The 12,820-nt window shown below is 34.3% G+C and overlaps 1 protein-coding gene across 1 annotated transcript in view; it reads left to right on the forward strand.

Annotated features, from left to right (window-relative positions):
* Nucleotides 1-12,820, forward strand: part of GLRB (glycine receptor beta) — a 53,347-nt gene that overhangs the window by 24,281 nt on the left and 16,246 nt on the right. The window lies entirely within an intron of this gene.

Here is a 12,820-nt window from a genome sequence, read left to right on the forward strand (position 1 = left end):
TCTTACATCCCCACAAAACAGAATGTTATAGGCAAGTCTTTTGAGATGGTCATATTTTTTTAAGATTTTTAAAAGATTTTATTTATTTCTTTTTAGAGAGGGAAGGGAGGGAGAAAGAGAGAGAGAGAGAAACATCAATGTGCGGTTGCTGGGGGCCGTGACCTGCAACCCAGGCATGTGCCCTGACTGGGAATCAAACCTGCGATGCTTTGGTTTGCAGCCCACGCTCAATCCACTGAGCTACGCCAGCCAGGGCTTTGAGATGGTCATATTTTATAGATTTGCTCAATCTTTTAATAAGCAAATGGGCTGACAGTTGTTTAATGGTTGGGAAAGGCACAAGCTATTATAGATATATAGATAACGCTAAGATGTCTTCTAAGGAGGAAAAATGCATCTAAGACAAAACATCTTCATAAAACTGTATATATACAGTGTATACACACATACCTCCACACACATTTTTCTTGATCTATTCATCTGTTGATGGACACAGAGGTTGATTCCATACTTTGGCTATTGTAAATAATACAGCAGTGAACATGGGAATACAGATATCTATTCTAGATCATGATTTTTCTCTTTGTATAGCCACAGGTGGGATTGCTGGACCATATGGTACTTCTACTTATAATTCCTTGAGGAACCTCTATACTGTTTTCTGTAGTGATTGTATCAGTTTACATTCCCACCAACAGTATACAATGGCTCCCTTTATTCCACATTCTTGCCAGCATTTGCTATATCTTGTCTTTTATGCAATAACCAGAGAGAATATTTCTTAAAAACAAAATAAAATAAACCTCACAAACAAGAGTTCTGGAAAACAGGGAGCAATAGTTTTGTCTAAATACTGGATATATGTTCATGGAAACAACATGTACACAGTGTGTGAGTTGTGATAATAGACAGGCTTGTGCTACAATCTGTTGTGTACTTGATATGTTATACCCTAAAAAAGAGTGGAACAAATACAAAAATAAAGCAAAAAAAAAACACAATAAAATATTTTGCCTGGCATAGTAACTCTCAGTAATGGTGACTTTGATTTTTATGCACCTTCAAATTAATGTAATAGTTCACAATAAAATCTCATCCTAAAGAAAATGAACTATTTATTAGTAGCTGCATTATACAGTTGTGGTTTCATTTATAAAGAGTCCCCTAGAAATTTCTCCTATAAAGATCTGCTAAAATAAAGGAAGCCTTACAATTTAGAAAGTTTTAATATTGCCCAACACTTTTCTCTGCAGTTCAAACCTTCTTAGCTCAACTGGCAGTTTATTCCAGAAAGCAAAATGTAGAACTCATAGCTCGGGGGTGGAGGTAACATGAATAGCTCCAAGGCAGGGAGCCGACAGACACAGGGCAGCTTCTGAAGGGAGAGAACAACCTGTTCTTCCATTGTATGAAGCTGATTGTCAAACAAGGAAGCAATCAAGGTTATAAGCATTGGCACGGCTGTCAGGAAATTTTAACCATTTTTACTCAGAAAACATTCCTTCCTGCTTATTTGCTTTTTAAAAAAAATTCAAATGCTAACTATTGATGGCTAAACTAAAAGTAATCTTAGATTTATTCACAAATTATAATTGTGTAGTAGAGGAAAACTCAGCCATGTTTATATTCCTTAGGTTTTTCACACTTCTGTGGTAGTATGTGCCTTCATCCTGTTTTAACAATTAATTTCAGAGTTTTATAGTTTCTCTTTCTCATGTCTATTTATTCATTTGCATCCTACAACTTTATATTTTTATAAGGTATCATTATTAATACTGTGAGTGGTATTTACTGACATTAACAGTAACATCAACAAAATTGTTAAATAAATATAATCATCTTAATTTGAAATTGCTAGAACAGTCACTTCTAATTTTATCAATTTACATGTTACTAGTTGTGACAACTGAATTAACAGCATTCAAAAGAGTAAGAATAGGAGAAATATTCAAAAAATTTATATGGAACCAGAAAAGACTCCAAATCACCTCAGTACTCTTCAGAAAGAAGAACAAAATTGGAGGTACTACACTACCTGATATCAAATTGTACTACACGTCCATAGTGATCAGAACAACATGGTATTGGCATAAAAAGACAGGTATCTAGATCAATGGAACAGAGTAGAGAGCTCAGAAATAAAAAACACATTTTTACAGTCAATTCATATTTGACCAAAAAGGCAAAAACATACAATCTGGTAAACACAGTATATTCAAACAAAGGTGTTGAGAAAATTAGACACCTGCAATAAAATGAAACTAGACCATCTCTTTACACCATACAATAGAATGAATTAAAAATGGACTGAAGACTTACATGTAAGTTGTGAAACCATAAAAATTGTAGAAGAATACATAGGCAATGAAATCTCAGACATTTCTCCTAGCAATATTTTTTCCTGATGTATCTGCCTCAGGCAAGGGAAGCAAAAGAAAAAACAAACAACTGGAACTATATCAAACTAAAAAGCTTTTGCACGGCAAAGGAAACCATCAACAAAATGAAAGGTAGCCTACTAAATGGCAGAACACGTTCACCAATAACACATCTGATAAAGTGTCAATTTCAAGAACTTATAAAGATCTTATAAAACTCACACCAAGAAAAAGAAAGAAAACCCCAAACAATCCAATTAAAAAAAAATTGGCAAAGGACCTGAATAGACTCTTCTCCAAAGAGGAAATACAGATGGCCAATGGGCATATGATAAGATGCTCAAAATCGTTAATCATCAGAGAGTTGCAAATCAAAACCACAATGAGCTATCACCTCACATCTGTCAGAATGGCTGTTATCAATAAATCAACAAACAATAAATGTTGGCAAGGATGTGAAGAAAAGAGAACACTTGCACCTTGTTGGTGGGAATGCAGATTGGTGTAGTCATTGTGGAAAACAGTATAGAATTTCCTCAAAAATATTAAAAATGGAAATGCATTATGACCTAGTGATTTCGCTTCTGCAAATATATCTGAAGAAGCCCAAAACACTAATTCAGAAGAACATATGGATCCCCATGTTCATTGCAGCATTAATCACAATCACCAAGAAATGGAAGCAACCCAGCTGCCTGCCAGGAGAGGAGTGGATATAAAAGCTGATATATTTACACAATGGAAAACTGGGGCCATAAAAAAGAAATAAGTCTTACCTTTTGGGATAGCATTGATGGATCTAGAGAATATTATGCTAAGGGAAATAAGCCACTCAGAGAAAGACAAATACCACATAATTTCACTTCTTTTCAGAATCTACTGAAAAAAAAAAAACAACCCCAAGACTAAACTAAGAAACAAAATTAAAACAGAGTCACAGACATGTAGAACAGACTGACAATTGTCAGAGGAAAGGTGTGTTAGGAGACCAACGAGAAAGGTGAAGCACTTAAGCTAAACAAACAACAAACAAAAAACAGACACTGACAATGGTATGGTGATTGACAGAGGGAAAGGGTGGTGGGGAAAGGTGGGAGAGGGAATAGTGGGGGATAAATGGTGGTAGACAGAGACTTGACTTTGGGTGGTGAATACAGTATTCAAATGATGTGTTATAGAGTTGTATATCTGAAACCTGTATGGATTTATTAGCCAATGTCACCCCAATAAATTCTATTAAAAACAGTAAGCAGAATGGTTTGTTAGAGGCTAGGTGGCATCGACTCTCCAGTTATGTTCATTACACAGTCCGGCAGAAGTAACGCCTGCTTGAGTGTGGTTGGTAGGGTAATAATATGGGTGCGATAATTTATAGTTTTAATTTGAACATTTCACCTAAAATGTCATATGACCGTGATATTATATTACAGAATTACATGCTTATGATTTTGTAATAAGAGATTTTGTAATAAAAAGGGAGTGTTATTTGTGCCAGACCCCATATTTGTTAATTTTTTCATTCAATTCTTACCTTTGGCTTAAATCAGTATGATTTTTCATAGTTGGAAACGTGAACTATGACAGTATGGTGATTGCTGGGGAGGGGGTGGTGAGAGGTGAAGGAGAGTACAGAGGGGGTCATTGGTGATAGACAGAGACTTGACTAAGGGGGCAAACACACAATGCGGTGTACAAATGACGTGTTGTGGAGTTGTGCACCTGAAACCTGTATAATTTTGTTAACCAGTGACAGCCCAATAAATTTAATAAAAAAGAAAATGTGAACTGTTGCACTCATGGGAAGGAATGAGTATTATGGTTCTTCATAACAATCAGGCACTTTATCTCACCAGAAATCATAAGAGCTCTTTCATGGAAATAAAAGCTTATTTTTATAATCCATTCTCTCTCTTTGGTTTAGGCATGCTTTGTAATTAAATTAAATTATTACTGCACTGAAACTCATGATCCTGTCAGACTTTCTGTGCCGTTCTGCTGCATTACTTTTGTGTTTGTTTTAATAATAGACTTCAGTTCTTTTTGAGCAACACAGTTGTGTCTGTCAAGAAAGAATAATCATATTTGAAATCAACTAATATAGACATTTAAATTTATTTCCTTAAAACGTGTCCTAGTTTTAGTATTTTTTGTACTTTAATATTTTTGTTACTGACTTTTCAGCATTATCTCATTTATTATAGAGTAATATTAAACATATAGGGTGGGGCAAGAGTAGACTTACAGTTGTGAGTACATGACACACAGAGTTTATTTCTGTATTATTTATTAATTACTCTATTATTTTCCATATGAACAACTGTAAACCTACTATTGCTCCACCCTGTGTTTGTTTCATTTTTTTCTGTTTTATATCTTAGATACACAGCCTAAAAGTGGTTTTATATTTATTTTTCCTCATATTATTTATTTTCAGGGTTTGTACCCTGTGGTAGGCTAAGTAATGGTCCCCCAAAGATGTCCATGCCCCAATTATTGGAACCTGTGCTGTTTACCATTGGAACATGGTAAAAGAGGGTTTGTGTGATATAATTAAGGATCTTAGATGAGGGAGATTATCCTCATTGTCCAGGTGGGTGTAGAATCATCACAAGGGTCAGGAGGGTCAGAGTCAGTATTAGTAGATGCGACGAAGACAGTATGAAGTTGGATGAGATGAGCTAGGGACCACAAGGAATGAAGGTGACCGACCTCTGGAGAATGAAAAAGCAAGGAAATGGACTCTCTTCTCAGAGCCTCCAGAAAGAACCAGCCCTGAGGATGCCTTGACTTCAGCCCAGTGAAATGGGTTTTGATGATCTGAACTTCAGAACTATAACATAATAATTTGTGGTGTCTTAAGACAGTATTTGGTAATTTTGTTATAGCAGCAATATGAAACTGATACATATGCTGATGAATACTTGTTAAATTTTTTCTCTCCAATTCTGTTGGAGGATTATCTGATTATATATAATAACTCTCAAATGCTGCTGGAGACTTATGCAAATATATATATATATATATATATATATATATATATATATATATATATATAAACTTTTTCAGTATATGGAAATGCCAAAATAACAAGTGGTTTTGTAATTAGTGATTACTGAAAACTCTCATTCTTTAAAGTAAATCATAACAAAGATTTGAAAGAGAGTCTATGTTTTTGGTATGTCTGTCTTCTTTCCTTATAAAAGTTACTTTTTTTAGTATATCTGCCTTAAAATGAAGAATAACACTATTTGTTATTTATACTTTCCTCTTTACTTTTCCTCCTACCTTTATTATTTCAGAAGCATTCTTGATTAAACACCACAAGTAAAGTATATTAGGCAATAAGGAAGAATGAAAAATATCCAAGTTTTATTTTCTCCTTCCAGTAATTTGTCATTGTTATCATCTGATATAGAAAAAATTAAATTAATGGTGTGAATAATGCTAGACAAATATCCTAACCTGTCAAAATATCACAGATGCCATTACTTTACTTCTGTGTTTACTAGAAGTATGTTGGGTGATTTTTACATAGACAACTCAGCAGACTGCTGCTCGTATGGAGGGTATAGCTCAGTGCAACACCATCACATCACCAAGCAGGCACTCCTAATAAAAATGGAATATTGGCAGAGGTCTAGAAAAACTTAAATATCCATAAGGTATAGTTCAATAATGTTTAACTAAAAGCCTTAAAATGACATATTGAGAAAAACTGTTAAATATAATCCAGAAATTTTTACTGATATGTTGTTATCTTGCAGCTCTTCCATGGAAATTCTAACCTCGAAAACCACTACATTCAAATTCTTTTGAAACCAGGCTTACAACAGCTCCGTTGACAGAACTTTAATTATAATGCTGCCAGATGCTATCAGAGCTGATCTCCTTTAGTTCACTGAATGCTAATTTTTTTATCATAATGTAAAGAAAACAAATGAGTTAAAGTTTGCATATGTGAGAGTTATATAAAAAAATTACAAGTAGCCGGAAGAGCTATCCTAAAAACAATACAGAATACAAATAAAGTGTTCTCAATATTAAAAGTATCATTAATGAAATATAATCAGTTTCAATGTCTTGTTGTGAAATGTTTTATTGCCTTGAAGAAATAGTTTAATTTGAGTGTTAATTGATACTGAACATTTTGGAGACCATCCATTTTTCAGATAATGACTAATAGTGTGCTATTCGGAATAAGCAATGAGTAGTATTTGATACTAATTCTCTAAACACAATTAAGTAATTTCCCATTGATAAAATAAGTCTTTTCCTAATGGGAATTTGTTCATTGCAAAATAAATGATAGAGCTATAATTATTGTGATTGAGTACTTGAAAATGAAAATAAATACATTTCAAAGATAATCTAATAAAGAACATTTGAAATGCCAATAGCTACCTATCATTTAGAAACTCTCATAAAACATTAATCAAAGCATACCAACTAATGTGCTTGTATCTTTTAATGAGTGTTCCACCCAAACTATTAATTTATGTTATAAAATGTTAATATATTCTTAAAAGATATGTAGGCTTGCTATCATATCTTGTATGAATAATAGTATATACCTATTGTATTTGTATTGAATAATAGTATATACCTATATAACTAATAGAAAAGCAACTTTGAGACACTTTCATAATGAAATAATGAGACATAATGATCAAGAATGATACAACAAAGTAAGTAATTTCCAGTTTTTCAGTTATGCTCACTGAAATATAATTCTGGGGATTTACTAGATAAAATTTTTAAAAGGATTATAGTAGAGACTCAAAGCTAATGTGTTATATTAAGCTTATACTAGTGTGCTAAAAACAAGAGGAATTCAGGAGATTCTCAAAAAACATATTTTAACACTGTTTCAAGATTTGTGACCTAGGAGTAGATTACTATTGGACACAATTTTAGGTTGTACTGCACAGGAGAGAGCAAACCAAATGAATTAAACTACATGTGGATTTCCTTGAGGCAAAAGCATATTTATCACTATTACCAACACTATAAAAGAATAAGAACAAAATAAAGGATATATCCTAATGAGAAGGAACACTTGTTTAGCGCCTAATATGGCAGTTCATGGACTTTACATACTGTATTATTTCATTTTCTCCTTATAAAAACCCTGTTTATTATTATCATCTCCATCTTTTTAGTTGGAAACTTTGTCCTCTACTCACTTCTGAATCCTCTGTACTACTGCTTTTCATATGACATTCTACCAAAAATGTTATTGATAAAACCTTAAATGGCTTCCCCATTTGTGGAGAGAGTGTTCAGACCATTTAGTTTGAATATATTTGACTCTCTGCAGTTCTTGCTGCTGTTGACCATCTCAAAGCTTTTGCCCGTTTGCTTTGGTGAAATCACATTCCCAGGGTTTCCTTCTTTTTTTCAGTCTACTGGCTTGCTCTTTAAATGTCTGCCTTGCCCAGGGTTGTTCTCTCTTGGCCCTGTACTCTAAGTAGAATATTGGACAAACTCTTCCTCAGTCTTGATTTTTTTGGTAATGTTTTCAAGGTTCATTGATGTTGTAACATGACTCGGACACCGGCCCACAGTGTCCCTGGCATTATGGATGAGATATGAGATAAATTCACATGGACTACTGAGTCCTGTGGAGGAAAAGGGATGGTACAGCTACCCTCTCAAAAAGAGAGCGCCTCGGAGAGGTGCCTAGCCACTTTCTCAAGAGGAGAGCGCCCCGATCCTTGCCTTGACAGGTTTTCATTGGGTTTCAATTTGCACAGGAATACAGATAAAGTTCATTAGTCATTGTCAGGCAGTAAGGACCTTGCTATCCAAACAATGGATAGCATATAAAGAACTATGAGGGCTTATTCTGAGTCAGGGTCTGTTAGCTAAAGGGCTACAAAACTTTGGGAAACAAACTCATTTCCTGCTCAGACCCTTATCATTTAATTGAGAGCATTCTTAGTAGAGCAGGTTTCACAGGATTTTATGTATTCTTTCTTAGGCCTGAACACCCGGGGAGCCCACCCTTTCCAGCACAGGGTTGCATCGCCCTCTGTCATTGTTTCAGGCTTAAGTCAGGCAGGGGAAGTAACGCAGCCAAGAGATTAGGAGACTTCTTGCAGACAGAGGACTCAAGCTGTGTCAAAGCCGAAGGGTGAGGGTCCATCACCCCCTTTTTCCATAGTCCCCCAAGTCCTTCCCTGGGGCCTCCCCATGATCATGCCTGTCTTAGGTTGTTCCCCCCCTTGGGGAATCTTACCTGTCATTGGCTAACCGATCAAGCATGGGGGGCCAGGCAGGGTGAAGTAAAAGTTGCAGAAGTGGTGCTCCAGCCAGGGAGATAACCTTTGTTTCCTTAGTGGCTTATGGTCTGAAGGTCGCTCACTCAGCCTTAGCCATGGGGGGGGTTACAGCTTCTGAAACCAAGCAGGGCAGTTCCCAACAGTAACATGTATCAGAATTTCATTTTTTATGGCTGAATAATATTTTATTGTATGTATATGTATATACTACCTTTGGGTATGCATTTATCTGTTGAAGAATACTTGAGTTGTTTCGACCTTTAGGCTATTGTGAATATTGCTGCTATGAATATAAGTGCACAAGAATTTGATGGAATCTCCATTTTCAATTCTCAGGTATATACCTAGGCATGGAATTGCTGGATCATGTGGTTATTTTATGTTTAAATTTTTGAGGATAAAGCTTAATTTTTTTAAAGTTAAAAACATATAGTAGGACATCTCATTGATTTATGCAACTTGCTAGTGAGGGAACCAAAAGAATACTAAAGTTGATTCAATGGAGAATTCAGGAGAATCCTGAGTCTCACTGCAGTGAAAGAAAGAATGCTGAAATTAGATTGCTAAACTGGATACAGACTTATTAATGGTCCACCTGGCAACTAAAGCACAATCTTTGGGAATATCTTTATACCTGACAGAAATCATTTGCATCATTTATAATTTATCAATCTTCTATAAGTTATATAACTTTACAGAGTCTAGGCCTTAATCAGAGGAAATGACAAGTCAAAGAATGTTACATTTTCCTGAAGAACGTTCAACCCAGAGGTGGGCTTGCTGAACGATATAGGACATTGGGAGGGCAAACAGTAATCTTTTGGCCTTATTTCCAATTTTTGGATATCTTTTTGTTAACATTGTGTTTATTTCCTTTCGTTTTGTTTATAGTATATTTTGCTTTCACTATTTAACAGTAGACTTTAGTTTTAAAGCAGTCTTAGGTTTCCAACAAACTTGAACAGAAAGTACAGAGTTCTCATATACACCCTATTCTCATAAATGCACAGTGACCCCCATCAAAACCCACACCAGCGTGGTGCATGTGTTACAACTGACAGCCTCTCAGTTGTCATTTCGTTTTTCACCCATCCCTATTTCTAGAAATGATTTGAGGTGTATAAAAATAATAACAAAGAACACAAGAAAATATTGTGTTGGTCAACAGTCTATATAGGTTTTTCCATAAATAAATGACATGTTTTTCATTTTTGCCAATAACTTTATTGATTTGGATATTTTTTGAGCATGTCAGCTATCTCCCACATGGTAGAACATTGATTGTTCTCAATTAATGTCTCGATTTGATTGCTATCAATTTCAATGGGTTTACCCAATTGTAGAGCATCATCCAGCAAGAAATCTCCAGCACAAAATTTTGTAAACTACTTTTGAAACATTTGATTAGTCACAGCACCTTCTCCATACACTGCACAAATCTCTTTTTGCATTTCAGTTGCAATCTTAACCATTCTTGGAAATAATAAAGTATAATATACCAAAAATGTCATTTATTTTCTTTCATCTTCAACCTTAAAATGGCTACACAAAAATTCACCAATTTTGATAAAATTTTTAAAAGATTTTATTTATTTATTTTTAGAGAGGGAAGGGAGGGAGAAAGAGAGAGAGAGAGAGAGAGAAACATCAGTGTGCAGTTGCTGGGGGCCGTGGCCTGCAATCCAGGCATGTTCCCTGACTGGGAATTGAACCTGCGATGCTTTGGTTTACAGCCCGTGCTCAATGCACTGATCTATGCCAGCCAGGGCTGATAAATTTTTTAAATGTATGCTGATATGATAGCTGTCTCAATACAATCTAGCAAAATTGTTTTGAATAAAGTTAAAGACAACTAAGTGCCACTAGAGCCATTGTATGGAAAATAAACAAACAAACTTTCTGGCCAACATGATATATAGTATTTAATGTGCAGGATTCATACAATGATAGTCATACTAGGATCTGAGAGGTAAATGAATTCATTTGGCCACAAGAATTAGCTTTCAGTTCCTTAGGTGCCAGACAAAAAGAAAAGCGTGATGAGATACTTAAGTCTTACTTTCCAGCAATAGGAAGCATATAGGAGCATCAGGTGAGACTTTCCATAGAGTAAACTGAGGAATAGTTGTGTTTTTGTAAAGCACTTAGGCCAATAAAATGCCTAACAATGGTAAATGCCAATATAATTATATTAGTAATACATATACATACAAATGAAAGTTGAATAATAAAGAATTTGTCAGTGACCAAAATAAGGGGCCATGGCTTTAATAACAACCTAATACAAGACACATGGGCAACCACATGTAGTTATTTTTTATATTGACCCTTGATAATAAGTTAAAGATATAGTATTTTATCATAATATTGCAAATGCATATTTTAAATATCACAGTTTAAAGATACAATTTGGATGATTTTCCTTAATAAGGCACAATATTTAGAGGTGATAAAATAACACTTAGTGTGCATAATTTGAGAACACCAATAATTTTGGCAGATCATTACCTAAAACTTTTTAGCAAATAATTTGAAATTGACTGCTGTTGAGTGCTCAAAGTAATGTCAAGTGAGTATCAACCATATTTGTTCCTTAGCTAAGGTGGCATAGTTGATATTTTATTAGAAAATGATAGAACCTAATGAGTCTTCGCAAGTGGATGGCTGTGCATGTTTTCATGAAATGGATACAAACTTTTGTCAGGAAGCAGCACTGTGCCTGCTGGAAGGCTCACCATGGGAGGGAGATGGGTCTTTGTCTTGGATCAACTTAATTTTTGTAGTTGTCACGATCAAAGATCAAAGTCAGATATGATGTAATCACTGAAGTTCTATTAGGAATGTTAAGTTTTGTGTACAGTTTGAAAAAAAGTTTATGTAGTACAAATTGTAGGTCTTCATTTTCTAGGGTTTTAGGCTTCTTTTACTCCCTCTCTGATTCCATGTTCATTTGGTTGGAAAATGTTAACTTTATTTTTTCCCAGTGATACACATAGGTCCAGTGTCAGCTTATATAATCTTTCATTTATTTTGACTTTGGCACTCCAAAACCATTTGCATATGATTTGTAAGAATCAATTCATATTATCTGTTAAAGTTTTTATAAACATCAAGTTTAGAGTAGCTTTAAGGTGTAGGTAAATCCAATCTTACTTTACTGTCTGTAATTCAGTAAATATTTATTGTTCTCGTGCTTTATCTTCTCTAATTACTACACATTGTCTGAAGATCACATGAAAGGGAGAGTGAATTCCCCAGTCTTTTCTAGAGTCATTACGTATTGCTAATGCTTCATTCTCTATTTTATACATATATTGAGTATGTGTATACATATGATGTAACTCTTCATACATAGGAATACATTAGGTCTTATTTAATAAAAGAACTATCATCTCTTACTATTTAATTATTTGGATTTTGAGCTGAAATTTATAATATAATTTGTTGATTATGGCAAAAGTTTACAGATAGCTAGAATAGTAGCTTATGAATTTTAAGTGGTTAAAAATAAGGAAGCTGGAGCCCAATACAGTTTATACCTAGAACATTTTTGTCCACATTCTGAGTTCAGTGTGTAGAATGAAAATCAAAAGACCTAAACTTGATGCCTCAGGTCTGCATTTGACTCCATTTACTAACAACCCAATTTATGCCAAAACCCCATTTCACTGACAAATATAAAATGTACTAAGGTATTAAACATGTTCACATATTCTAAAATCTATACAACCTAATTTTTACAATGTTTTAAAATTAAAACATTTGGAGATAGACAAAAAAACTGAAGTATAATTAGCTATGACTTAGTAGATTGCAAAACATTTTTCTGCTATAGTTGCGTATAACATAAAATGTTGCATGTGCTCTCATCTGCTTTGCATAATCCAAATCTCATTAAATTATCTCATGTTCTCTCTATAATCATTCACATGTATGAGTAGTCAAGGACAATTTTTTCCTTCTCAGAAATATATTCTATGATATATAATGTACATGTATATTAGTTTTGTAGTTTGCTGTTTAGTAAAAGACAAGTAGAAATATTTTCCCTTGGCTTCTTATCTATTTTTAGCTAAATTTTTACTATGCTTTTTGGGGAAGAATAATGGTAATGTTTAGCAGTTCTCATGCTTTTATGATAACACCACTTAACCAACTGGC

The sequence above is a fragment of the Phyllostomus hastatus genome, unplaced genomic scaffold (assembly GCF_019186645.2).
Source record: "Phyllostomus hastatus isolate PE091 unplaced genomic scaffold, TTU_PhHast_1.1 phas_contig_159, whole genome shotgun sequence".
NCBI lineage: Eukaryota > Metazoa > Chordata > Mammalia > Chiroptera > Phyllostomidae > Phyllostomus > Phyllostomus hastatus.